This window comes from Sorex fumeus, unplaced genomic scaffold (genome assembly GCF_029834395.1).
Source record: "Sorex fumeus unplaced genomic scaffold, SorFum_2.1 ptg000054l, whole genome shotgun sequence".
NCBI lineage: Eukaryota > Metazoa > Chordata > Mammalia > Eulipotyphla > Soricidae > Sorex > Sorex fumeus.
Genome location: NW_026606111.1, coordinates 38,451,676 through 38,477,333, shown reverse-complemented (window position 1 = coordinate 38,477,333; position 25,658 = coordinate 38,451,676). Strand labels below are relative to the sequence as shown.

Genomic DNA, 25,658 nt, shown 5'->3' with positions numbered 1-25,658 from the left:
GGTTCTGTCAGAAGAACTCAGGAAACAGCAATCATTAATTGTGAGATGGGCTCCTCCTGCAAGCAGAGGCTATGATTGTTCAGAATAGCCTGAGAGGTTCTAGAATTTGCTCTGATGTTTTATGATTCAGACTGTGTGAGACAATAGTAGTTATTTTTCTGATTCAGAACCAGTTAGTTCTGTGTTGAGACTGGTTATTTTTCCTCACTGCTGACATTCCTAAGTTTTTGTTATTCAAAACTGGCTTACTAGCTACAAAAATAACTGCAATACAATTCCTGTTTGCCTAATTTTGCAATGAAGAAGTGTGACCAATAGGAGTATGTGGTGTTCCTCAAAGACTTCCCTTTCCTCTTCATGTAACTGAGAATTTCTCACCTCCACTTTTGTTTAAATACAGCTCTCCAGAGTTCCATCTAGTCCCTTGTTAGCATTGGAAGATATTCATATAAATTTCATACCCAGCAAATGGTAAGAGTGAGAGTACAAGTAGAGTCACAAATGTGTTTTAACTGTCCGAAAAATAAACTCCAATCACTCATCTTTATACTTCTCAGTGTTTCTAACACCTGCCCTCCATGGTCTCCAAACAAGCTACAGAATTTCCAACCTGCCAGAAAAATCATATTTGGATACTACACAGCTTGAATAATAGTATCAGAGTTGCCAAACCTCAAATAAAGCTCTGTGGTTGACTAAATTCCCCGTAACTTGCAAACGGGAGGGGAAACAGCTCGCAGCTTCTTATTCGTTAGAGCAGGAGTAATATGGAGAGTCACTCAGCATTCTTCTTACTGCCAAGAACTGTTAACATTAATTTGGGAAAGGGCATACATTGGATACAATTATTTCATTTTTGTTAGTCTTTATTTTGTTCTTGCTTTAGAAAAACTTAGATAAAAAGACTCAATTAAACTTTGTATTTTAAGCAGTTCAAGTTATATTTCCTACCCTGGAAAGTTTTAAATTTGCTTGAAAATTCTAAAATAGTTATTCTTGATATTCACTTTTATTCACCCATTGGGCGAAACTTTTATCAAAGTTCTGGAGAAGACTATGTGAAACCTATTTCACATCATTGAATTTTTAATATACCTCCTGTAGGTATGTCTTAACAAGTTAATTAGGAGGTCATAGGATAAATACCAACTGTTTCTGTAACTCCAATGCCTAAGACAAAATAGACTCCAGCAGTGTTTGATGTTTCTTCAAACAATGTGTTTTTGTAGTGAATTTAATTTTACATCTTGTTTTTATCAATTAGTGTTTTGTAGAAAACATATGCAAAGATTCAAACACTTTTTTAATATTCATTTTTAGTTGGTGGCTGTTGATTTTATAACTCTTAAACAAATATTATTAAAATCTTTCATAATTTTGTTAGTGCTGTGATGAAGAGTGGAACCCTGTGGAGAAAAAATTTCTATCACAGTATAATGAGTCATGCAGAAAATCTGTAGGCATTTGGAGACAACACATTCAAATAAAACAAACAGGGGTCAACAGATAATACATGGAATTACGCACTTGCCTTGCTTGTGGTTGACCCTGCTTCAATCTCCAGAAATGATCCCCAGATCACCAAAGATCACCAGGAGTGATTCCTGAGCATAAAGTCCGGAGTATGATCGAAGCACTACTGAGTAAGACCCAAGACCCCATCCTCCCAACACACTTTAATTAACAGCAAAGTGTTAATTCAGAAAGAATCTGGATCATACAGAATGGCATACACATATCAGAATGCAGTTCCTGACACTTTTCTGGTCCAGTTCCTCTGTGATATAAATTAGAAACCAGCACATTTAGGTCATTCAAAACCTCCATAATTATTCCTGCTGAGGGAAGTAATACTTGCAAAATACTAACCCGGCAGAAACTTAATAGTATGATTTTTGTATACATTTTTCCTTTTTTGGGGGGATGGAGCAGTTTGAGGAGAGGGTGGATGGCTTCTCAAGCAATGTTCAGAGAGCCTTGGAGTCATCTCCAGTGACACTGCCAGTTAGTCGAGATAGTTCAGTATTCAGCCTCTGGATCGTGGTGTTGCTCAGGTCAGAGGTACTAGGAATACCAGTTTCACCTCATAGTTCAAGAACCTTCACAACTACTTCTGGTAGTACTGAGGAAAATATACAGTGCTGGGGATCAAATCTGGGCCGCGTGCATGCAAGAGATGTACTCTTGCCCATTGTGTTATCACCCTGAATATCTTTATACCGAGCATCTTGCATAGTCTCTTTTCACATTCATATCTAAAATATTTTAAAACATTATATTTATATATGAATTTTTCTTTTGGTAGACTAAACTACCATATATTTTTCCACAAAAACATTCTTTTTTTTTTTTTTTTTTATTTATTGAATCACTGTGGGAAAGGTTACAAAGCTTTCAGGTTTATGTCTCAGTCATGCAAATATCAAACACATTTCCCTTTACCAATACTTATTTTTTCCCATGAAGAACCCCAATAAAACCCCACCCCCCACCCCTCCCCGTCCCTGTGAGGCAGATGAATTCTAGTTAACACTCTATCCGCTTTGATTAGATTGTTTCAATAAAAGATTCACCACTATTATTTAGAGTTTACCCCCCCCCCCCAAATCAGACATGCTGAAAAAGCATTGTGAAGTGATTTGCTTTCTACAGCTGGGTTCAAGAATTAAATGTTGGTTTTGGATTTCTGCTATTTTACCTATTGACCCTGGAAATATTTCTACTGAAAGTCAGATAGTTAAGAAATTGGTTTCTGTGTTCTGGAGTCGTGGCCGTGCTGGAGAGCCGCTCGTGGGGGGCAACTGGTGGCCTCGGTAGGGCGTGAAGGGCGGAGCGAAACGCCCCCCTTCCCATGAGGTTTTAGTCGCCCCCACTCCCCCGGCTCATACCTGCTGTCCACAAGGCTCCCATGTGGCCGCCATCTTTCTTTCCAGAGAGGAGAGGGCGAATGGGGCAACACCCTTTCCCCTCCGGCAGACTTGATGGCCTGGATCAATGCATAGTCCGTTCACTTTTCTGCTCCAAGCTGCTGGGTTCTGCATTAAGTCCTTGTGCTTCTGGGGCCGTGGCCGTGCTGGAGAGCCGCTCGTGGGGGGCAACTGGTGACCTCGGTAGGGCGTGAAGGACGGACCGGAACGCCCCCCTTCCCATGAGGTTTTAGTCGCCCCCACTCCCCCGGCTCATACCTGCTGTCCACAAGGCTCCCATGTGGCCGCCATCTTTCTTTCCAGAGGGAGGAGGGCGGAAGGGAGCAACACCCTTTCCCCTCTGGGCAGAAATGATGGCCTGGATTAACGCATAGTCCTTTCACTTTTCTGCTCCAAGCTGCTGGGTTCTGCATTAAGCCCTTGTGCTTCTGGGGCCGTGGCCGTGCTGGAGAGCCGCTCGTGGGGGGCAACTGGTGACCTCGGTAGGGCGTGAAGGACGGACCGGAACGCCCCCCTTCCCATGAGGTTTTAGTCGCCCCCACACTCCCGGCTCATACCTGCTGTCCACAAGGCTCCCATGTGGCCGCCATCTTTCTTTCCAGAGAGGAGAGGGCGAATGGGGCAACACCCTTTCCCCTCTGGGCAGAAATGATGGCCTGGATTAACGCATAGTCCTTTCACTTTTCTGCTCCAAGCTGCTGGGTTCTGCATTAAGCCCTTGTGCTTCTGGGGCCGTGGCCGTGCTGGAGAGCCGCTCGTGGGGGGCAACTGGTGACCTCGGTAGGGCGTGAAGGACGGACCGGAACGCCCCCCTTCCCATGAGGTTTTAGTCGCCCCCACACTCCCGGCTCATACCTGCTGTCCACAAGGCTCCCATGTGGCCGCCATCTTTCTTTCCAGAGAGGAGAGGGCGAATGGGGCAACACCCTTTCCCCTCCGGCAGACTTGATGGCCTGGGTCAACGCATAGTCCGTTCACTTTTCTGCTCCAAGCTGCTGGGTTCTGCATTAAGTCCTTGTGCTTCTGGGGCCGTGGCCGTGCTGGAGAGCCGCTCGTGGGGGGCAACTGGTGACCTCGGTAGGGCGTGAAGGACGGACCGGAACGCCCCCCTTCCCATGAGGTTTTAGTCGCCCCCACACTCCCGGCTCATACCTGCTGTCCACAAGGCTCCCATGTGGCCGCCATCTTTCTTTCCAGAGGGAGGAGGGCGGAAGGGAGCAACACCCTTTCCCCTCTGGGCAGAAATGATGGCCTGGATTAACGCATAGTCCTTTCACTTTTCTGCTCCAAGCTGCTGGGTTCTGCATTAAGCCCTTGTGCTTCTGGGGCCGTGGCCGTGCTGGAGAGCCGCTCGTGGGGGGCAACTGGTGACCTCGGTAGGGCGTGAAGGACGGACCGGAACGCCCCCCTTCCCATGAGGTTTTAGTCGCCCCCACACCCCCGGCTCATACCTGCTGTCCACAAGGCTCCCATGCGGCCGCCATCCTTCTTTCCAGAGAAGAGAGGGCGAATGGGGCAACACCCTTTCCCCTCCGGCAGACTTGATGGCCTGGATTAACGCATAGTCCTTTCACTTTTCTGCTCTAAGCTGCTGGGTTCTGCATTAAGTCCTTGTGTTTCTGGGGCTGTGGCCGTGCTCCAAACTTAACTCTGACTTTCAGGGAGAAAGATTGGGTGGTTTACTTCTCATTGATCACTTTGCATATAGAGAGATGTCGCGCGGCCGCGTAAGCGGCCGCGCGGTTTTGAGAAAAAGTCCTCGTTCCCGCATACTCGAGCTGTGTTTGTAGAGGCTTCTGGTCACCGGGGTTCCATCTGGGGGAGGCGGGATGCGGCACCTACTCCATCTGGAACTTGCGGGTGAACTCGGCTCTTTTTGGAACCTGTTTTTTCTTTTTTTTTTTCCTCCGGGATCCCGCACCCTCCATGTGTTCTTTCTCTTATGCTTAAGGCTTCAAAGATGGCGCTGGGGGGCCAAAAACATTCTTAAGATTGGACTTGTTATGTCCTTTTTAAATATCCTTCATCACTGGCCTTATAAAATGCTTTCAGTTCTAGAATGAAAAACTTGAACTAGAAACTGTATATTATTCAGTTTCTAATATTGATTTGGAGGCGTTTGCCTTACAATCGGCCAACATGGCCGACCCGAGTTCGATTCCTCCACCCCTCTCGGAGAGCCCGGCAAGCTACCGAGAGTATTCGATATGCCAGACACAGTAACAACAAAGTCTCCAATGGAGACTTTACTGGGCCCGCTCAAGCAAATCGACGATCAACGGGAGGGCCAATATTGATGATTCCATGAAAAATGTTACTACAAATGAGCCAATCAGAAAGTTTAGAGTCCAAAGGAGAATAGAATTGGTCTACATTCGGTTATGCTGAATGGTCATCATTCTGCAAACAGGAATGAATTGATTTATTAAATTCATTCAAAACCTAAGTAAACTACCCATGCTGAGTAATTTGTGGTCGCAAAAATCATGACTTACAATGTTTTAAAAATTACCTTTAGAAATATTTTGAAAAGATTTTCCAAGACAAACTCTCTTGCCACTGTTGACAGCTGCACTGACTTCCTCTTTCATATCTTGCTGTTCTTACAGTTGTTTGTATATGTACGTTGAACTTACTGCTTTGCTCTTCTTGTCTTTGTGTGTAAATCTATTTATTTAAACATTATTACTTCCATGTTGTTTTTCTTTTCTTTTCTTATCTTTTCTTTCTTTTTTTTTAATTTGGAAGGGGAGGGCACACCCAGCAGTGCTCAGGGCTTTCTACTGATTCTGCAGAGAGGGCTTGAGAACAATATGGCTCCCAGGGTCCAACCCAGTTCTCCAACTGCAAGTTCCTTATCTGTTGTGCTTTCTCTTCAGCTTCTCTTACCTCCATATTTAATAAATATATGGATCCATTCTGGGTCAAGAAACTCCCATCCTGCTTTAAAGTAGTTTATGTGGTAAACCCATGGTTCCCAGATGAAGGGACTCTAGAAATCAAGATATGGGGAAAAGTTAAGAAAAATGTCTATAAGGCATCTAAGGAAGGGACTAATATCCCCATGGAATTCTAGATTACATTCGAGATTGTTGATTCCATTCTCCTGTTTTGGAAAAGCACAATTGAGGAGGAGGAGAATATTAGGGATAATAGGGCTAGAGCGATAGCACAGCAGGTAGGGCATTTGCCTTGCACACAGCCAACATGGCTGACCCGAGTTGGATTCCTCCACCCCTCCTGGAGAACCCAGCAAGCTACTAAGAGTATCTCACATGCACGGCAATGCCTGGCATGCTACCCATGATGTATTCGATATGCCAAACACAGTAACAACAAGTCTCACAATGGAGACACTACTGGTGCCCGCTCAAGCAAATTGATGAACAACGGGAGGACAGTGAAGTGACAGTGATGGATCCATTGCATTTCAATATTTTTTTGCTAAGTAACATCATTTTTATGGGAGGCATTTTTATCTGCTTTTGGCAACTGATATAAATTATGACTATTTTTCCTTTAAAACAAAATACAAAAATCCCAAACGTGACAACAGCAATTCCTTCATTAGGACCAAGCTATATATATATATATATATATATATATATATATATTCATTCTTGTCTTTACTATATATTAGTGTTATGTTCGGTTTTGTGTATTGTTTAATATGGTTTTGCAGGCTAGTCATTGGTATTGGGATACTAAAAATATCCATATGAATTAATGATAATTGTTTCCTTGCTTTATTCCATTCCAAACTTTAAAAGGTTTGACAAAAACTCTACATTCAGATCGTTAGGAAAACATTTTCTCCGTTTCAGCCTTGGTTCCCAATCTACTTCTTTTGCTTTATACACTATTAAGACTCAGATTACAAACAAACAGCAATCCATGCTTTTAAATTTTATGAGATCAGGTAGGACAGAAGGGGGTGGAAGACAGTAAAGAGAGGATACTGTGAGGTTCACAAAGAGGGATATAAAACTTATTTTGAAGAGGGAATAAGATTTTAAATCTTCCAATTAAAAACCAGCGATACCTCAGACATATAAGAATGCTGAGCTAAAGTATGCAGTTTGATCAGTGAAGGCAGTGAAAGGATTTAGAGAGACCAATCTGCAGACAGGTTAGATTTGAGTATTTGAGAGATAAGTAATAAAGACCTGAAACAACTCACACCCTCACAATTACCATAATAATTAAAGGAAGCCACATATTGAAAACCACATAGGAAGGCAAAATTATCTCCATACCTTTCTTTTTAAGTTAGGGCTTTCTTCAAATAGTGATTATAATAGCTGAGCAGAGACTCGGCAGCTGAAGACCTCCGGTTCCAGTCATAGCCATGCTTAAGACTACTCTCCACATGTTTGGACAAGCCTCATGCATAAAGGAACCAGCAGAGGAACCCGGGTGTGCAGAATCCAGGGCGTAGATCTCCAAGCCTGCTTGCATTGAGACATGGGCCTCCTCCACCCAGATAACCCATCTTCCAGTATGTAGGACTTATACCCACCAACTGCTCCCCCCGCCTTCCGTCGCCTTGTAATCCTATCAACAGCCAAGACTCAGAGACTATAAGACCCTGCTCCCGGAAGCTGCATTTGCAGCCGCGCGACGTCTTATCATCTAGTTCCTACGCTGGAGAACCTGGCAGGCTCCCAAAAGTATCCTGACCACACGGCAGAGTCTGGCAAACTCCCCGTGGCATATTCAATATGCCAAAGGTAAAGGCCCTCCCGTTGATCGTCGATTTGCTCGAGCGGGCCCAGTAACGTCTCCATTGGAGACTTTGTTGTTACTGTGTCTGGCATATCGAATACTCTCGGTAGCTTGCCGGGCTCTCCGAGAGGGGCGGAGGAATCGAACTCGGGTCGGCCATGTTGGCGGCTTGTAAGGCGAACCAGTAACAATTATGGATCTCATTCTCCTGACCCTGAAAGAGCCTCGAGTATGGCACTTTTTAAAATCTCAGGGCTAGGATGAAGGAGACATTACTGGGGCCTGCTTGAGGCAATCAATGAACAACGGGAAGACAGTGATACAATGAATAGCTGATTTATTATGATTTCAGTCTGTTCCATTACTCTAAGAAGTATCTGGAAAACAAACAATGAAGTCTTCAAAAATAATCATAAAGGCTATTATTTAAAGAAAATAAACACAATATAGGCAAAATGGATATTTAATTTTACTTATAGAATTTGTTCAAATTATTTTCTCCTTTTTATATATTTCAAAGAGACTCTTAGCCATTTAGTGAATATTTTTGCTATAAACTGCTACCTTTATTTCCTTTAATTCTTTCCCATTTAGACTAAATCATTGACACTATATTTCAATTATGTGAAATATGCAATGTATTTTCTCTATTACTCTCCCTTGCATAACAAACCTGATTTTTAAAAATTTGTACATAAAACCTTTTTATGAAACATTATTTTCTACCTTAATTCATTATTTAATTTACAGATGAAACTAAGCTGCCAGTATTTGTAAACTGTATGTATATTACATATGTATATAATCATATAAATATGAAATCAATGTTCTCAGTATAGTATATCATGACATATGAGTGTTACTTTTTCAAGAGAGAGCCCTTTAATATTTTAAAATTACCTAAAGTATGCTACTTTTATTTTATAATATTAATATAAAAACAAATATTTGTCTAAACTGGATGAACAGTTTGTCCTTAAGCATTTTAGAAACTAAAATGCAGAGAAATATAGCCCAATAAGTCTTACTTTCATACTAGAAAATCTGTTACTTTTTGTACTAAATGCAAATTTTGTATATGGTGAAGCATTATAATTCCAAAAGAAAAGAAAATATGACAAGACATAAAGTCCAATTACTTTGAGATATTAAAATAAGTATATTAAAACAAGTATATGTGATTTAATTCTTTGGATCCATTAAGACACAATTTTGAGGTTGGATATGTGGCTAAGTGGTAGAGCAATAATTTCACATGTATGAGCTCTGAGCTTGTGCTTAGGCACACAAACAAAAATTTATAATAAAATAACTTAAAACTAGTATGTGATTGTGTTTTAGTTCCTATTTATCTTTCTATATTCAACAATAACCTTAATAACTGACAGTTACTGGTGGTCAAAAGGCAATTGAAAAATTAAATAAACCACAATAATATAAATGTAATCGAATCATGCTAGAGAATTTTTTTTTATCAGTGAAACACCATGAGGTACAGTTGTAGACTTACAAGTTGTTGTGCTTGGGTTTCAGTTATACAATGATCGAGTACTCATCTTACCACCAGTGCCCATTCTCCATCCCCACCAATCCCAGTATCCCTCCCACCCCTCTCATCCCCCATCCCACCCTGCCTCTGTGTCAGGGCACTCCCTTTTGTTCTATCTCTCCTTTTGGGTGCTGTGGTCTGCAGAAGAGACATTGGGTGGCAATCATGTTCTGTCTATAGACTACTTTCAGCATGCATCTCCCATCCTGGGCGGATCTTCCCTTTATTTGGTGCTCCCTTCTCTATCTGAGCTGCCTTTGCCCCTACAGTGTGTGGCTGGCTTCTAAGCCATGGAGTGAACAACCTGGTATTTATCACAGCTGCTCTTGGGTGTTAGTCTCTTATGTTGTTTGTTACCCAGATGAACGCAATCTTTCTATGTCTGTCCCTCTCTTTCTGACTCATTTCGCTTAATCATGCTAGAGAATTTTGAGGATCTTTGTTGGTTTCTTATTATAAACAAAGAATTATTATAAAATAATAGTAATGTGAAAGAATCAGTAGTTCCTTTGGACAAAGATGTAAAAATTCACTGGATCCACAAGGAAACAGAGTATGTAAATAGCTAATAAAACAATATACAATGAATTACAAAATTTTGAGATGCAAAAATTTTGAGATAATGAAATTTTGAGATAGTGAAATTTCAGCTAAATGAATGTGTGTGTGATGTCAGTGGGCCCCACAGGTGGCTTATGTGAAGCAGGAGAAGAAAGACAGTCACTTTCTCCCAATCCGCCTCTGCCACCGGGGACCCACAGTTACTGAGTTCTTCACCTCACAGAAAAGAATTTCAGGAGTGGACAAGCAATGAAGTAAAACAGATTTTATTTGGAGGTTTTGAAGGGGAGGAGGGAGAGGAAAGTAAGAGAGTGGAGAGTAATAGGCTCAAGAGAGAACCAGGGCTTTTCCAAGGGCACAGATAGCCCCTACACGTTCCAGCATTAGACAGGAAAGCATGAAAGTACACATCTTAAGAGGGGCGATGCAGGCGACATATGTGCTCATCCATATCAGCACCAGCAGCACATGGGCTGGGGCAGCATATGTACACTCTTCCTTTGTTCAAGATGGGCTTTATAGGATTTTTCCAACCTTTCCCCCACTGTGGGGCTTCTACCTAGGTAAAAGTCCATCTATTGCTAGGGAGGTTGGGGGGGTGATAGAACTGTGAGTGGTCAATGGTCTTCTTTAAAATTCCTTTCCTAGCCTTTTGTTTCTGCTGAAGCTTCCACCCCAGAAGGGCCCATCCTTCTTTGGGTCTGTTGCTGGCCAGGTAATAGTTTTATCAGGACTTAGTTCCTGTTTTTCTGCAAGGTTGGCTTTTTGCAACTTCAGAGCCACTGATATCATTACTTTCCAGGAAATTTAGTGTCATTGCCTTGTGGAAGGGACCCTTCCTTATCTATCTGCTTGCCTACATTGTGCGTGTGTTTGCGTGTTTGTGTGTGTGTAAGTATGAAATTTACAAAACTATTTTGTGTGTTAATATGGCAAAATGTATAGCAACAATTTATGCAAACCACTACTTATGCATGCCACAATCAATTAAATGTGCAAGCTATTCATTTTAATTCAGAGTTTCTTGGATGCTTGACTTGCATTTTCCCTTGTATCAGTAGCACTGGAGGCAACTGAGAATAATTCATCTAGGAGGAAAATGAGTACAAATTCTTATGCATAGCTTAGATAATGTCATCATCCATACTGAAAACTTGCCTTTATCTATTCCTAAAAAATAGCTTTACCAACAGAAAGTCTGTCACTGTCACTGTCACTGTCCTCCTGTTGTTTATCGATTTGCTCAAGCGGGCCCAATAACATCCCCATTGTGACACTTGTTACTATGTTTGGCATATCGAATATGTCATGGTAGCTTGCTAGGCTTTGCCGTGCGGGTGAGATAATATCAGTAGCTTGCCAGGCTCTCTGAGAGGGGCAGAGGAATCGAACCTGGGTCGGCCAGGTCTGCTGCGTGCAAGGCAAATGCCCTACCCACTGTGCTATTGCTACAACAGAAAGTCTAAAATATAATAATTCTTAGGAAACTTATTAAAACCATCATGAAAAAAAAACATTTACCTCTACAGAAATCTTTAACGCATCCATATTTGAATATCCAAAAAATTACAGGTGCCTGTAAGATCTAAAAATGTAGAAAATCGGAATTTTCCAAAGAAGGAGAAAACAGCTCATACAGTTATGGAGGTTCTCAATCCTGAACTGTGAAGGCAGTCTAGAAACTCAGGAAGAGTTTTTAGTTCTCTGTTTTGAGAAAGAATTCCTTCTCTAGTAAACCATAATTCTATTGTCCTTAAAATTTTAAACTAATTAGATGAAGTCAATCAACTATTTAGAGTAATCTCCATTACTTAAAGTTAACTGATTATAGTATCAATCACATCACCAAAATGCCTTCACAGAAACATCTAGGCATCACTTTGATTAAACCAATCTGGGTACCATAGTCCATCCCAGTTCACACATAAAATTAACCATCAGGGGTAGCAAAGATAATTAAAGATTTACTTTATGAAAACAAACAAAAAGAATGAAGAACTTTGGATAATAAGTATGATATATAGCTTTACGTAGTTTTTAATGCTTTCCTTTATAACTTCATGCTTCTTGCAATTTTAACAAGTTGATATTATTTGAAAAAAAAAATAACAAATAGTTTAACTAAGGTAGCCTGTGATGCAAAATCACCATAATGAAAAATAAATTCTTAAAACATTCACTGTAGGCGGCCAGAGCAGCATCCAGCTCTGCTACCCACATGCCCGCGCCCACCTGCCCTCCAGCATGACCCCCAAGCGCCAGCCTGTGCAGCAGCCACAGACCAAGAGACCCCGAGGTGCTGCTGACCTCAAGGCTGAGGATGCCTCGAACTCTTTGGGCGTGAGCACGGGAGCAAGGGAGAAAAAGAGCAGCAGGAAGCGATTGGACATATTGATGAAGTACAAAATGAAATAGACTTAATGAGCAAGCCAGTGAGGAGATTTTGAAAGTAGAACAGAAATATAACAAACTCCGCCAACTATTTTTTCAGAAGAGGTCGGAATTGATCACCAAAATCCCCAACATTTGGGTAACAACATTTGTCAACCATCCACAAATGTCTGCACTGCATGGGGAGGAGAATGAAGAGGCACTGCATTATTTGACAAGAGTTGAAGTGACAGAATTTGGAGATACTAACTCAGGTTACAGAATAGATATATTTTTTAAATTTTTTAATTTGCTTTTTTGGGTCACACCCTGCAATGCACAGGGTTTACTTCTAGCTCTGCACTCAGGAATTTCCCCCGGTGATGCTCAGGGGACCATATGGGATGCTGGGAATTGAATCCTGGTGGCCACAAGGCAAATGCCCTACCCGCTGTGCTATTGCTCCAGCCCCCAGAATAGATTTTTATTTTGATGAAAACCCTTACTTTGAAAATAAAGTTCTCTCCAAAGAATTTCATCTGAATGAGAGTGGTGATCCATCTTCAAAGGGCACTGAAATCAAATGGAAATCTAGAAAGGAGTTGATGAAACACTCACGTCAAACACAGAATAAAGCCAGCAGGAAGAGACAGCATGAGGAACCCGAGAGCTTCTTCACTTGGTTCACTGACCATTTGGATGATGGTGCAGATGAGCTCGGCGAGGTCATCAAAGACGACATCTGGCCAAACCCATTGCAGTACTACTGGTTCCTGACATGCATGATGAAGAAGGGGAAGGAGAAGAAAATAACAACAATGATGAAGAGGAAGAAGATATTGATGAAGAAGGGGATGAAGATGAAGGTGAAGAAGATGAAGATGATGACGAGGGAGAGGAAGGAGGGGAGGATGAAGGAGAAGATGACTAATGGAACACTGACGGATTCCAATTTTTTTAAATTTTCTCCAGTCCCTGGGAGCAAGTTGCAGTCTTTTTCCTTTTCTCTCTCCCTTCCCCCACCCCATCACCAACTCTCTGTGCTCAGCCACCCTGTTTTTGAGTTCTCTTTTCTCTCCTTTAAACCATGGTTCTCAACTTAATTTGGGGAAATACCTTGAACAGAATTCAGTGGGGAAATCCTACTGGTTTCTGTTCCAAATTAATTTTTATCACTTCTCCTCTCTATACAGACTTTATGGAATCCACACTACCATGCACTGTGGGAAAAAAGAAAGACCTTCTGCACCTTTAGCTCTGCTGAAGCTGGAGGGGCCAGGCCCCTATGTAATAGTGTATAGAATTCTAGTTGTTTTTCCTCCTCTCTGTGTATATTGGGCTCAGAGATGACACTGTGTCTCTGTGTGAATATGTACAATTAGCATTTACCAACATGTATCTGTCTACTTTCTCTTGTTTAAAAAAAAAAAGAAAAAAATCTTTTTAAAAAATGGGGTTATAGAAGGTCAGCAAAAGGGTGGGTTTGAGATGTTTGGGAGGGTTAAGTGGGCATTTTGACAACATGGTTTCTCCTTTGGCGTGTTTAATTGTGATGTTTAACGGACATCTTTGCAGTTTAAGGTGACACTTTTAAAATAAAATTCTCTCCTAATGATGACTTGAGCCTTGCCATTTAATAGGAGAATCAGCAGAACCTGTAGGATCTTATTTGGAATCAACATTCTGTATTGTAATTTTGTTCCTGTTTTATTTTTAAATTTCTTTTTTGTTTCACTGGAAAGGAAAGATACTCAGTTTTAAACGTTAAAAACTGTACAAGTTGCTTTGTTATCATAAAACTAAATGTGTACGCGCACACACACACACACACACACACACACACACAAATCATTCACTGTACATATGGCATTCATCTAAAGTAAGAATATCCTAATATTACAAATATTCTGTTTTCTTCAATTAGCTGTTATTGAAAGTACTAATTTTGTAGCACTGTAGCACTGTCCTCCCGTTGATCATTGATTTGCTGGAGTGGGCACCATTAACATCTCACAACAAATTGTGAGACTTGCTGTTACTGTGTTTGACATATTGAATACGCCACAGGGAGCTTGCCAGGCTTTACCATGCGGGCGTGATACTCTCAGTAGCTTGCTGGCCTCTCTGAGAGGGATGGAGAAATCGAATCCAGATAGACCACATGCAAGGCAGACGCCCTACCGGATGTGCCATTGGACTAAATAACATTAAAATTATATATTTTTTTCATTTCTATTTAGTGTTTTAAAATGTGTTTCTATTTGGTGCTTTAAGTTTTTCCAACATTTTCTCTCACTTTTTAGAAAAGATGATCAAGCCCCATTGTAGCCTGAGTGGAGGGAGTGAGCTTCACTGGTCAAAGAGTGTTTGTGACTGCTCGAAAGACAAGATGAATGTAGACTATGGACCAAACATGATGATCACTTAATTCCTGTGTTGCAAACCACAACACCCAAAACGATAGAGTAAGAGGGAAAGTGTCTGCTACAGAGGCTAGGAGTGGGGGTGTGGGAGGGATACTGGGAACATTGGTGGTGGAGAATGGGCACTGGTGGAGGCATGGGTACTCGACCATTGTATGATTGAAACCTAATCACTAAAGTGTATAAGACTGTAATTGTATCTCACAGTGCTTCATTTTAAAAACTATCACTGTCACTGTCCTTCCGTTGTTCATCGATTTGCTCGAGCAGGCCCAGTAACGTCTCCATTGCGAGACTTGTTGTTACTGTGTTTGGCATATTAAATATGTCATGGGGAGTTTGCCAGGCTTTTGCCATGTGGGCGAGATGCTCTCAATAGCTTGCCAGGCTCTCTGAGAGGGGCAGAGGCTCCAGCCACTAATTTTAAATTTAAATTTTAAAAACTATATATATGTACATATATATATAAGATATATATAAGATAATAAGACATCTTATTATCTCATTCTTACTTTGGACAACATGGCAGGCTACCGAATGCAACCTGCCCACACAGCAGAGTCTGGCAAACTCCCCGTGGTGTACCCAATATGCTAAATACCAGTAACAATGATGGGTCTCATTCTCCTAAGCCTGAAAGAGCCTTGAATATGGCACTTTATAATCTCAGGGCTAGGACGAAGGAGACGTTACTGGTGCCTGCTCGAGGCAATCAATGAACAACAGGATGATCATGCTCGTGATATATATATATATATATATATATATATATATATATGATAAAGGAAAAAAAAAATAGAGGCCAGGAGACATCTGGCTGCTATCCAAGCAGGAGAAAAAAAGAAAGAAAAAGAGGCCACACCACGGGCACGTTGGCACACACGGGAATTCACACAAAGCCTCTCTGTGTTTCTGTAGGTTTAGAGCTGGGAAAGGCACCTCGGTGCTCTCTAGGCCGCATCTTGTCTTTCCCGAGGCCTGTCTGTCTGTCTGTGGTGGGTTTTCATGGCCATGCCTTGGGCACACCCCTCCAGAAGTCCGGACGCGCTTGCTGGACTTCAGTAACTGCAGTTTGGGTGAGGCAAGCCACGACCATCGCTCCTCCGTAACAGACCATCTCGTCCAACCCTGGAGGATCAGACTGTCCACCCCTGAGGGACAGTTCTTCTAAGTTAAACAAAAATGTTTGATCAAGACCAACGTTAGGAAGGTTTGTGTAGGCTGCATCTGATTTCAGGGCAAAGAATATGGAATTGAGGACCTATGCGATACTAGAGGGGGGAAAAAAGCCAAATAGAGGGGAAAAAACTGGGCTAAACTGGTTGACACAAATTTTATTTAAAATATTTATGTGGGCACACCAAAGGCATTCAGATGATATGGAAAGCTTCTCCAAAGTCAGCTATATGATCACTGAATTGTTCAGAGTTCTGTGCTACTACCCAGGAGCGTGGGCTGGGTCAAGCCCCAAAATTCATTTCTTTCTGCTGCTTCTCTACTTCTTAGTTTTTTATTTATTTAGTTGAGGATAATGCCTCTTCTAGTCAAGGAAAACAATGGATGAAGACAAATAAATTAACCATTAACAACAATCCAGGAGCTAGAAACAATCAGAAAGAAGACTAGTTAGCAGTGAACCATAAACTTTAAACTCCTCCTCTGGAAAAGCAATTTTGTGGATTTGTTACAAATATGTGAGACTTGATTCTTGAAATTCTTTGAAATTTGTCTGCACACCAGAATTTTCAAAATAGACTTTTCTAGCAAAGCATAGAAAGTCATAGTTCTATTCTGATTACTGCTTCCGTTATACTAATTTACTTTATGTTGGTTTAGTTGATAGTTTGTTTATTTTCTAATTCAGTCTGAATGTCACGCAGCCTGACATAAACTGAGGATCTTACATGTGCAAGGTGAGTGCTTTACCACTGAGCCTCAGCTGTTGAAGGAAATCTTGACCTTAACTTAGACTTACTGCATATCTTTCAGTCCCTGATTATAATAACTAATTTTCTGCTCTTGAGTATTTGCCAAGTTCACTTAAATTCAATTGACTTCTAGTCCTGGTCCAAATACCTTTTTTTTCTTTCTCTGTTTCTAACCCCATAGTTTAATGACCTAGTGAATTGTTTCTTATGCTAAAGACAGTTATCTAGCAAGCCCTCCCCAATGCTGTCCTTGGTTGTTTCCTAGAGAAAGGCATTACTCTGCCTAACGTAAACCAGCTGTCTTGTTATACAAAATTGTCAATATATTTAAAAGCATATATTACATGTTAGATCCTAATTTGACATTTTTCTTTTGAAAATTGATGATTCTATAAGATATTGACATAATTTTCCTGAACCAAGCTAGAAATTATATCAAAAACAACCAACAGAAATAATCTTTGACTCTCAGAACCTGGATCAAACAAAATGCGGTCCAATTATATATCTTTGGGCGTGACCTAATTTTCTTGAGTTTAAATCTAAATAGGATAAAATAATACTTTAGTGACTATTGTGCAATGCCATATTTTATTCAATAAGTATCTAACTTCTTATCTGGTGAGCAGCTATCCTAGATATTGTCCTATGAGATGAGTCTTGAACATAAAAAAGATAAAAGTCGATTATTTTTTATCTTAGAGTTACAGAAGTTGTACAACAAGTAAAGTTTATGATATTTCCATTAACAAGTTATGATAAATTCTGTGAAGTGAACAGTCATTCCTCAATAGAAGAGAGATATGACAAAAAAAAAAAGGGAATGCTTCTTGAGTTGTTTAGGGAAAGAATGTTCTCTCAGAAGTGTTATTCTAGCTCTTAACTGAAGGAAACCAGGTAATGAGACATCTAGAAAGAGAAAGGATTCTTTAGGCATGGTTGAAAATAGGAGAGAACTTGGAAAAAGAGGCAAGCAACAAGATAGTGGCCAAGATATCTGACATATAGATAAGGGCAAGATCATGCAAGAAAATTTGAACAAATTTAAGCATCTAATCAAGATAGCAATATGATACTACCTGTATTTTTAAGATACCGATATATGTGAAAATCATACAATAAATAAAGTAAAATATGACAGGGTCAATTGGGAAACTATAGTAGTCATCCAAATGAAAGATATTAATGATTTTCCTTAACGAGGTAGGAGAGAATTTTATTTTGTGATAAATGTTAGTGAATACAAAAAAACCATCAAGGATGATTGTGCAGGTTACAGATACATAAGGATAATACACTGTCACTGGCACTGTCACTCCAGTTGTTCATCGCTTTGTTTGAGCGGGCCCAGTAACATCTCCATTGTGACACTTGTTACTGTGTTCGGCACGTTGAATACATCATGTGTAGCTTGTCAGGCTTTGCTGTACAGGCGAGATACTCTCGGTAGCTTGCTGGGCTCTCTGACAGGGGCAGAGGAATCGAACCTAGGTCAGCCAGGTCGGCCACATGCAAGGCAAATGCCCTACCTGTTGTGCTATATCACAGTCAAGAGAATACTGCCAACATAGCAGACACAAGAGTGCTGTATATTTCTATCAATAAAACTTGCAGATAGATGAAAGAAAGAAGGATAAACTAGAGTATGCTATCAAGCAAGAGTCATAGTTATGTTTGAAATACTATGTGTATTATGTGGTTTTCATATAACTATTGTAAATAACATGTCAGAATTGTGGAATATGTATAAAGTGGCAGTTTGAATACCTTGTATTTGGGTAACTGCAGATATCCAAGAGACAATATCAATCTGGTTGCTGAATATTTAAATCTATAGCACAGAACACAAGGGTTTAAGAGTATATATGTGTTATGCATTTTTAGGTCATATTCAAACTATGTCAATAGCTACGTCACTTAATAGTTCAAAATCATCAGGGAGATGCAAATCAAAACAATGAGATATCTCACACCACAGAGACTGATGCACATCAAAAAGAACAAGAACAACTAATGCTGGCACAGATGTGGGGAGAAATGAACTCTCATTGTTGGTGGGAATGTCGACTGGTCTAGCATTTTTGGAAAACAATATGGGAATTCCTTAAAAAACTGGAACTTGAGCTTCCACATGACCCTGCAATACCACTTCTGGGATTATATCCCAAGTTTCCAAAAAAAGCACAATAGAAATGTCATTTGCACTTGTATGTTCACTGCCACACTGTTGACAATAGACAGAATCTGGAATAATCCAAGTGCCGGAGAACAGGCGACTGGTTAAAGAAACTTTGATACATCTACACAATTGAATACTATGCAGCTGTTCAGAAAGATGAAGTCACAAAATTTGCTTAGAAGTCAATGGTCATGGAGAGTATCATGCTAAGTGAAATGAGTCAGAAAGAGAGAGACAGAAATAGAATAACTGAACTCATCAGTAGAATATAAAATCACAAAATATGAGAATGACACCCAAGGACAGTAGAATCAAGGGCCAGGAATATTGCTCCATGGTTGGAAACCTGCATCATGACTGGGGGAGAAGGCAGCTGGAATAGAGAAGGATCACTAAGACAATGATGGTTGGAAGTTGGAGGGATCATTCAGGATGGGAGATGTGTATTGAAAATAGATAAAGGACCAAACATGACAGCCTCTCAGTATCTGTACTCCAAACCATAATGCCCAAAAGTAGAGGGAGAATATAGGGGAAATTGTCTGACATAGAGGCAGAGGAATGGGTGGGATGGGGAGGGATACTGGGAACATTGGTAGAGGAAAATGTGCACTGGTGGAGGGGTGGATATCCATTCATTTTATAACTTAAACCCAAATATGAAAGCTTTGTAACTGTATCTCATGAGAGTTCAATAAAAAGCTTTTAAAAATAAAAAATAAAAGGTAATTAAAATAAAGAGAATAGTTGCTGAAAAGATAGTGAATTAAGGTAACTGCCTTGCCTAGGTAAGGATACAGTTCCCCTAAGTTCCACCTAGAGTTTTTCTTCAGCACAGAACCAGGAGTCTTAAGTCTGAGCACTGCAAATTTAGTCAAGAATATTTAAAAAAGACAGAATCGTGCAAGAAGTAAGACAATGTTGCATCTGAGTTCTGAGTTCTCAAAATATTTGAGGTGCGAATAAGTGAAGGTCACAATTAAAGATACAGTGCAGTAAGAATAGAAAACACAGTCATTCAGAAGAAAATAATTTCATGCAAGCCCAAAGAAGAAACTTTTTCACAGTGACACAGTAGTCAACTGTTATAAGTACCTCTAATACGTCAAGTAAAATGAAAACAGAGAACTTCCCGATTTGCTTCATAATCTGGCAGCTGATGACTACCACTGCATGGCAGTAGAAGAGTAAGAAAAGAATTCGAACTGTAGAGGGTTGAAGAGTAAACAGAAGATACAATAAATACCCACTTGGCATTGTCAACAGATTCTTGGAAACTGCAACATTAAGCAAAACAAAACATATAATGAAACCTAATGGAACATGGATAATTTATGTAAATAAGCGTTAAGTTACTGTGGTGTAGTTCTGATCACACACAAAAAAATCACCAAAATTTTAAACAAAGGCACCAGGCAATTGCAATATTAAAATAATTACTTAAATTAATAATTTTTCCAGATCACTTATTCCAGTCCAGCCATGTATGCAACTGGAGTCTAACACCAGCAGTTTGAGATACAAGTTAGGATCCAACTTGGACAGCTTCCTACAGCAGGGCACTCTTGAACCCATTGTTAAATTTATTTATTGTCAGAAATTTAGATACACCAAAAAGGACAAGGACATATTGCAATTATAAAAAGAGTGAAATATGAGTGAGGATAGTAAAAGATGCTAATAAGTTTGTTGATTTGGGTTGGTTAAAAGAAAAAATTCCTGTTTTTATTTGATTCATAACTTATGAGAAAAGTTATCAGTTCAGAATTTGTGGAGTACATAAGAGTGTGAGTAGGTTAAGTGAAAAGACATGTTAAATATTGTAAGGAATGGAGAGCAAATTTACTACTGAAACCTGAAAATGTTGCTATGTATATTAAATATATTTCAAGTTTGGAAGAATCAAAGCAAAACCAGTAATTTCAGGTGCATATTTTTCCCCATAAAAAGTCAATGTTTCTGCTGTGAGACTAGAAAATATAGATGATTGGAACAAATAAAGTTAGAGCTTTTACAAGTGCATATGAAAGAAAGGACAGAAAAATTGTTGAGAATAGTCATAATAAGGTAATCATAAAAATAAAATAGGAGGTCTAGAGATGTAAGACAGGGATTATGATCAATTCTTGTTGGTTTTATCACAGCATTTTGTATGGTCTTCTGAGCACAGCCAAGAGTAATTTCTGAACACAAAGCTAGGAATAAGCCCTGGGCACTCCATGTGAACCCCCCAAAACCAAAAATGAAATACTGAAACTAAATTTTAAATTGACTATGAAAGAGTGTGATAGTTGGACATAGTGACAGTTCTATGTAACTCAAACTTGTGTGCTACATAATTCATAAATATAATATTCTCTGCAGGATAAAATATCTATTATACAGAGCATAAACAAAAGAAGAAAAATAGTAGAAAGTAAAAGAGAAAAAATCAGAAGTATCAGAGCTCTGATTCAATGAAAACACCTAATTCTGAAAGAGGGGAGAAATTTTCTGAGTGTGGGAGTAGAACCTCAGAAAGAAGTAGAGGTAGAGTTTATTTTGACTCTAGTAAAGCAGTAGCATCGCACAGAAGAAGCAACCAAGGCTAAAGGGCATCAACTTCAGATCATACAAAATACTCGAGTTTAGTATATTATCTCATCTCAGGAAGCTTTCAATGTTCAAGGTATTGAGACAAATTTGAAGAATTTTTAATGAAATGTTGGGATTTTATAAGGCAGGTATGATGAAAGTACAAACGAAATGTAACTTACTGTTCTTACTCTCATTACTCTTAGGAATGCCTTAATATGGTACAGGAGTCTCTGCATCTGTATATCCTATTTACGTCATCAAGGTCCTGTCCCTCAGGTCCTGCTTTTGTCAGTCACCAAATTCAGTTGAATCAGCTCTACTTCCAAAGCAATCAACCAAATTCACATTTGGTTAGCAAAACTGGATGTTTTCTGCCAGAAAATAAAAATTTCCAAGTAGTCATACCTCTTTCCAGCAGTTTAAATATAGACATAAATGCAATATAATCAATTTTCATATGCATATGGCCGGTTCTTCACATTGTTTGAGTCTAAAAAAGCTACATTTCATGCACTACCATCTTTCTCAACAAATTCCATAATGGAGGAATTAAAGGACACCCTAGGCAGCCTAAAAGCTATAGTTATAAAACAACAAAAGTTAAGTGCTAATTTACACAGCAGGCAGTAAACTCATGAAACTTATTCTGCTAACTGCTGGAATAAGCCAAAAATACAACTTTCTATAAATTTTATATGATAGATTCATAATAGCTTTTAAAGAAATTTGAATGGCATATAATCCAAACTTTTCTGAATTGAAATAATGAGGGATGAAATTAACATCTGAATTTAAAAACTCTTAGAACCTCTCAAAGAAAATGTGTGAAACATATAAACAATATATCTGAAGAATTAGGTCAGTTACCTCTTTTCTTAAAATACTTTATATTACAAATACAAAAATATATATATAACATGGGCTGGAGGTGTTAGCACCAGTTATATAGTAGGGTGTTTGCCTTGCATGCAGCCAGCCCGACTGAGCCAGGTTCAATTCCTCCACTCCTCTCGGAGAGCCCAGCAAGCTACCAAGAGTATCTCACCCACACTGCAAAGCCTGGCAAGCTACCCATGACATATTCAATATGCCAAACACAGTAACAACAAGTCTCACGATGGAGACGTTACTGGGCCCGCTCAAGCAAACTGATGAACAATAGGAAGACAGTGCTACAGTGCAAAATTAAATTGATATTCTGCAATGGTGTACAATTTTTAATTTTTTTCATTTTTAATCTAATTTTTTTAATTTTCATCTTGCTGAATTTTCATTTCAATAGTCTGAATATGCAGCACATACCTTAAAATAGAAAATACATCTTTCATTTTAATAAAATTAAAATGTAGATAAATTCAGCATAAATTATAAAATATATTTAAAAATATAAATTATAATCCACATTTCTCACAATCATGTCATCTAGAAATTTTAAAGAGAAAGGACATAATAACATGTTGAAAATATTATTAATTTCAATTCATATACTAATAATATGGCATACGGAGTGAGTACAATTTCATATAGTACTCAAAAAATACACTAATGCTTGATCAGCGTCACAAACAAAACGTATTATAGCCAAGAAAAATAAAATAAAGGGCAAAAAAAATTCCCATGACTTGAGGAAAAAACTTTAACTGGAGGTCAAATAGTGTGATCAGACAATTCATTAACTTTTTGGCTTCCTAAAATTTCATAGTTCTAATTACCAGGCATGAACAGAATATAATTAAAAAATAAAAAGCCAGAAGTAGAAATGTACTGAATAATTTCAAAACAACTAAATCAAAAATTTTGAAACACAAGAACAAATGTTTATAAGGACTGTTTTAGTATCTTAAGTTTCAATTTTATATGTATGAGTATCATTTAATTAAAATAATTAGTAATGATCATATAATGAGCCACCAGGCATAAAATACATCTTTACAGCTACATATAATGGGTTGGGTGCACATTAACAATCAATTTAATTTCTGAAAAGGGAACTGTTTAACTGCATTTAAAAATTAATTTTGAAATGTCAGAGAGATAAAGCAGCTGCTACAGCACTTGTGTTGCATGTAGCCTATCTGAATTTTACACCAGGACCTATATGGTCCCCAGACTGCAAGGAGTGACCCCAAGTATAGAGCAGAAATATGCCCTAAACACAGCTGCATGTTGCTGAAACATGCATGTTAAGTAACATTTTAAGTAGCAATTTTTTAAAATTTTAAAATTTTATTTTCATGAGGTTGTTCACATTAATTGATAACCTTCAATATTTCAACAACAATCCCACCACCATTACAACTTCTCATCACCATTATTTTGAATTTTCCCACCATCATTCTCACTGGCAGGCAGATGCTAGATGTAACAAGCAATAGAAAATAAACCATCTAGCATCAGCTGCTTTTTGGCCACATGCTCCTAGAGTTCTAAACTTGTAAATGATTGGGGTTCAGAGACATCTCTGTGGGGAGCTACTCCATTGTGAGATTCATTTGTGAGTCTCTGGATCAAGGCCATTAATGTGCTGAGATGGTGCCCAGAGGGAATTTTTGGGCATGAGAGCCAGGATCCCAAGCAGTCAAGAAAATGGGAAGGGTCGGCCTGTCCCTGCCTCTGCCATGTGGTCGGAAATCTTCAGTCCCTCATCCGGCATACCTGGGTTTTTCTTCTGGAAGCCTGTGGTCACCTAGGTCTCATCTGGAGTGGGTAAAGAGGGCACATCCGCTCCATCTAAGGTGTCCTCCCCCACCCCCATGGAATCAACATGGGGCCCAGAGAGATCTCTGGCGAGCTGCTGTCTTCAGAAATTCACTGCTGTGTCTCTGTTAAGTAGAAATTTTTAAATACACAAAATCTCTACCCACAAAACACAAATTAATGGAAAGATCTAAAATTACAATTTACATGTTTACTTCATAAAATAAGTTATTCTCAGTCATACAAATTTTTTCACATTCATGTGAAAGACAATATAACTCAAATCAAAGAAGACATTTGTTATGGAATATTAGTAATCTGACTGTAAATGTATGTATATGAAAATGCAAAGGCAAAGAATCAAGATTATCACTCTTAAAGAAGAACAAGTGAGACAGTTTTTGTTATCAAGATCATTGAAAATCTTCAACAATCAAAATCTTTGTTATTGGAGTAAAGAAAAATAGATTACATGGACCAGACAGTACAAAAAATACGCACTCCAGAATGTGTCTGACAAAGATATGACCCTTTCATTATGGCAAAAAATGTAGCACTGTAGCACTGCCCTTCAATTGTTCATCGATTTGCTCGAGCGGGTACCAGTAATATCTCCACTGTGAAACTTGTTGTTACTGTTTTTGGCATATTGAATATGCCACAGGGAGCTTGCCAGGCTCTTCCGTGTGGGCGGGATACTCTCAGTAGCTTGCCCAGCTCTCCAAGAGGGACGGAGGAATTGAACCCAGATCGGCTGCGTGCAAGGCAAATGCCCTACCCACTGTGCTATTGCTCCAGCCCAGCAAAAAATGTAAATATACTTAAAAGATTAAACCTAACATACTACAATTAAGATGCCTTGACTCAAAAACTAATCAGTAGCAAGTTGTTCAGTCTTTATATATTTTGGGAGGGCAGGAGGAGGGCCCGACTGATGGCTGATTTCCAGTTTTATACAACATTATAACCAAAAACCTTGTTTAATATGATTTTAAAATATTTGTAGATGCTTTGTATCCCCAATGCATGGTTTCTTTTGGAGAATACTTCAAATGCATTTGAGAACATATATTTAAATTTTAGTGTATGAAATGCAAGTGAAATTCTGTTTAGACCATGAGATCAAACTCCTTATTTAGGTTGTCGTTTCCTTGTTAATTTTGTGACTGATGTGTCAGATTTTTCACATTAAAATTAATTTTTATACTAATAAGCTTTAATATTGGAGCTTTGTTATCTAATCAAATTAAACTATAGAATTGTATCCTATCGACTTTAATATCAGAACTTGGTTATCTGATCAAATTCACCTCTAGAATTGTATCAATTGTTGTCAGTTTTCTCTATTTTAAAATAGATACTTTTTTTAATTTTAGGAAGAAGCAAATATAAAATATAAAAACTGATCTTATATAGCCTTGTATTAGTAACTTGATATGATTCAGTAAACTGGCTTATACTAAAAAATATTGTTTATCTGAAAAGTTCTTTATTTCTCCTGCAAATCTACATAGTATCTTGCTGAGTAAGTGTTCTTAATTGGAATTTGTTTCATATATATACATATATATATATAAATATATACATATACATATATATTTCATATATATACATATATATGAAATAGCCGCGTGACTATTTATTTACTTTTCTCTAAATTTTCAGGGTACCTTGAATATCCTTAAATATCCAACCTGCACGGCAGAGCCTGGCAAGCTATCC

The 25,658-nt window shown here is 39.0% G+C and overlaps 1 pseudogene; it reads left to right on the top strand.

Annotated features, from left to right (window-relative positions):
- The first annotated feature begins 12,006 nt into the window (after positions 1-12,006).
- On the top strand, positions 12,007-13,158 carry LOC130033494 (protein SET-like; annotated as a pseudogene).
- The last annotated feature ends 12,500 nt before the right edge of the window (positions 13,159-25,658 follow it).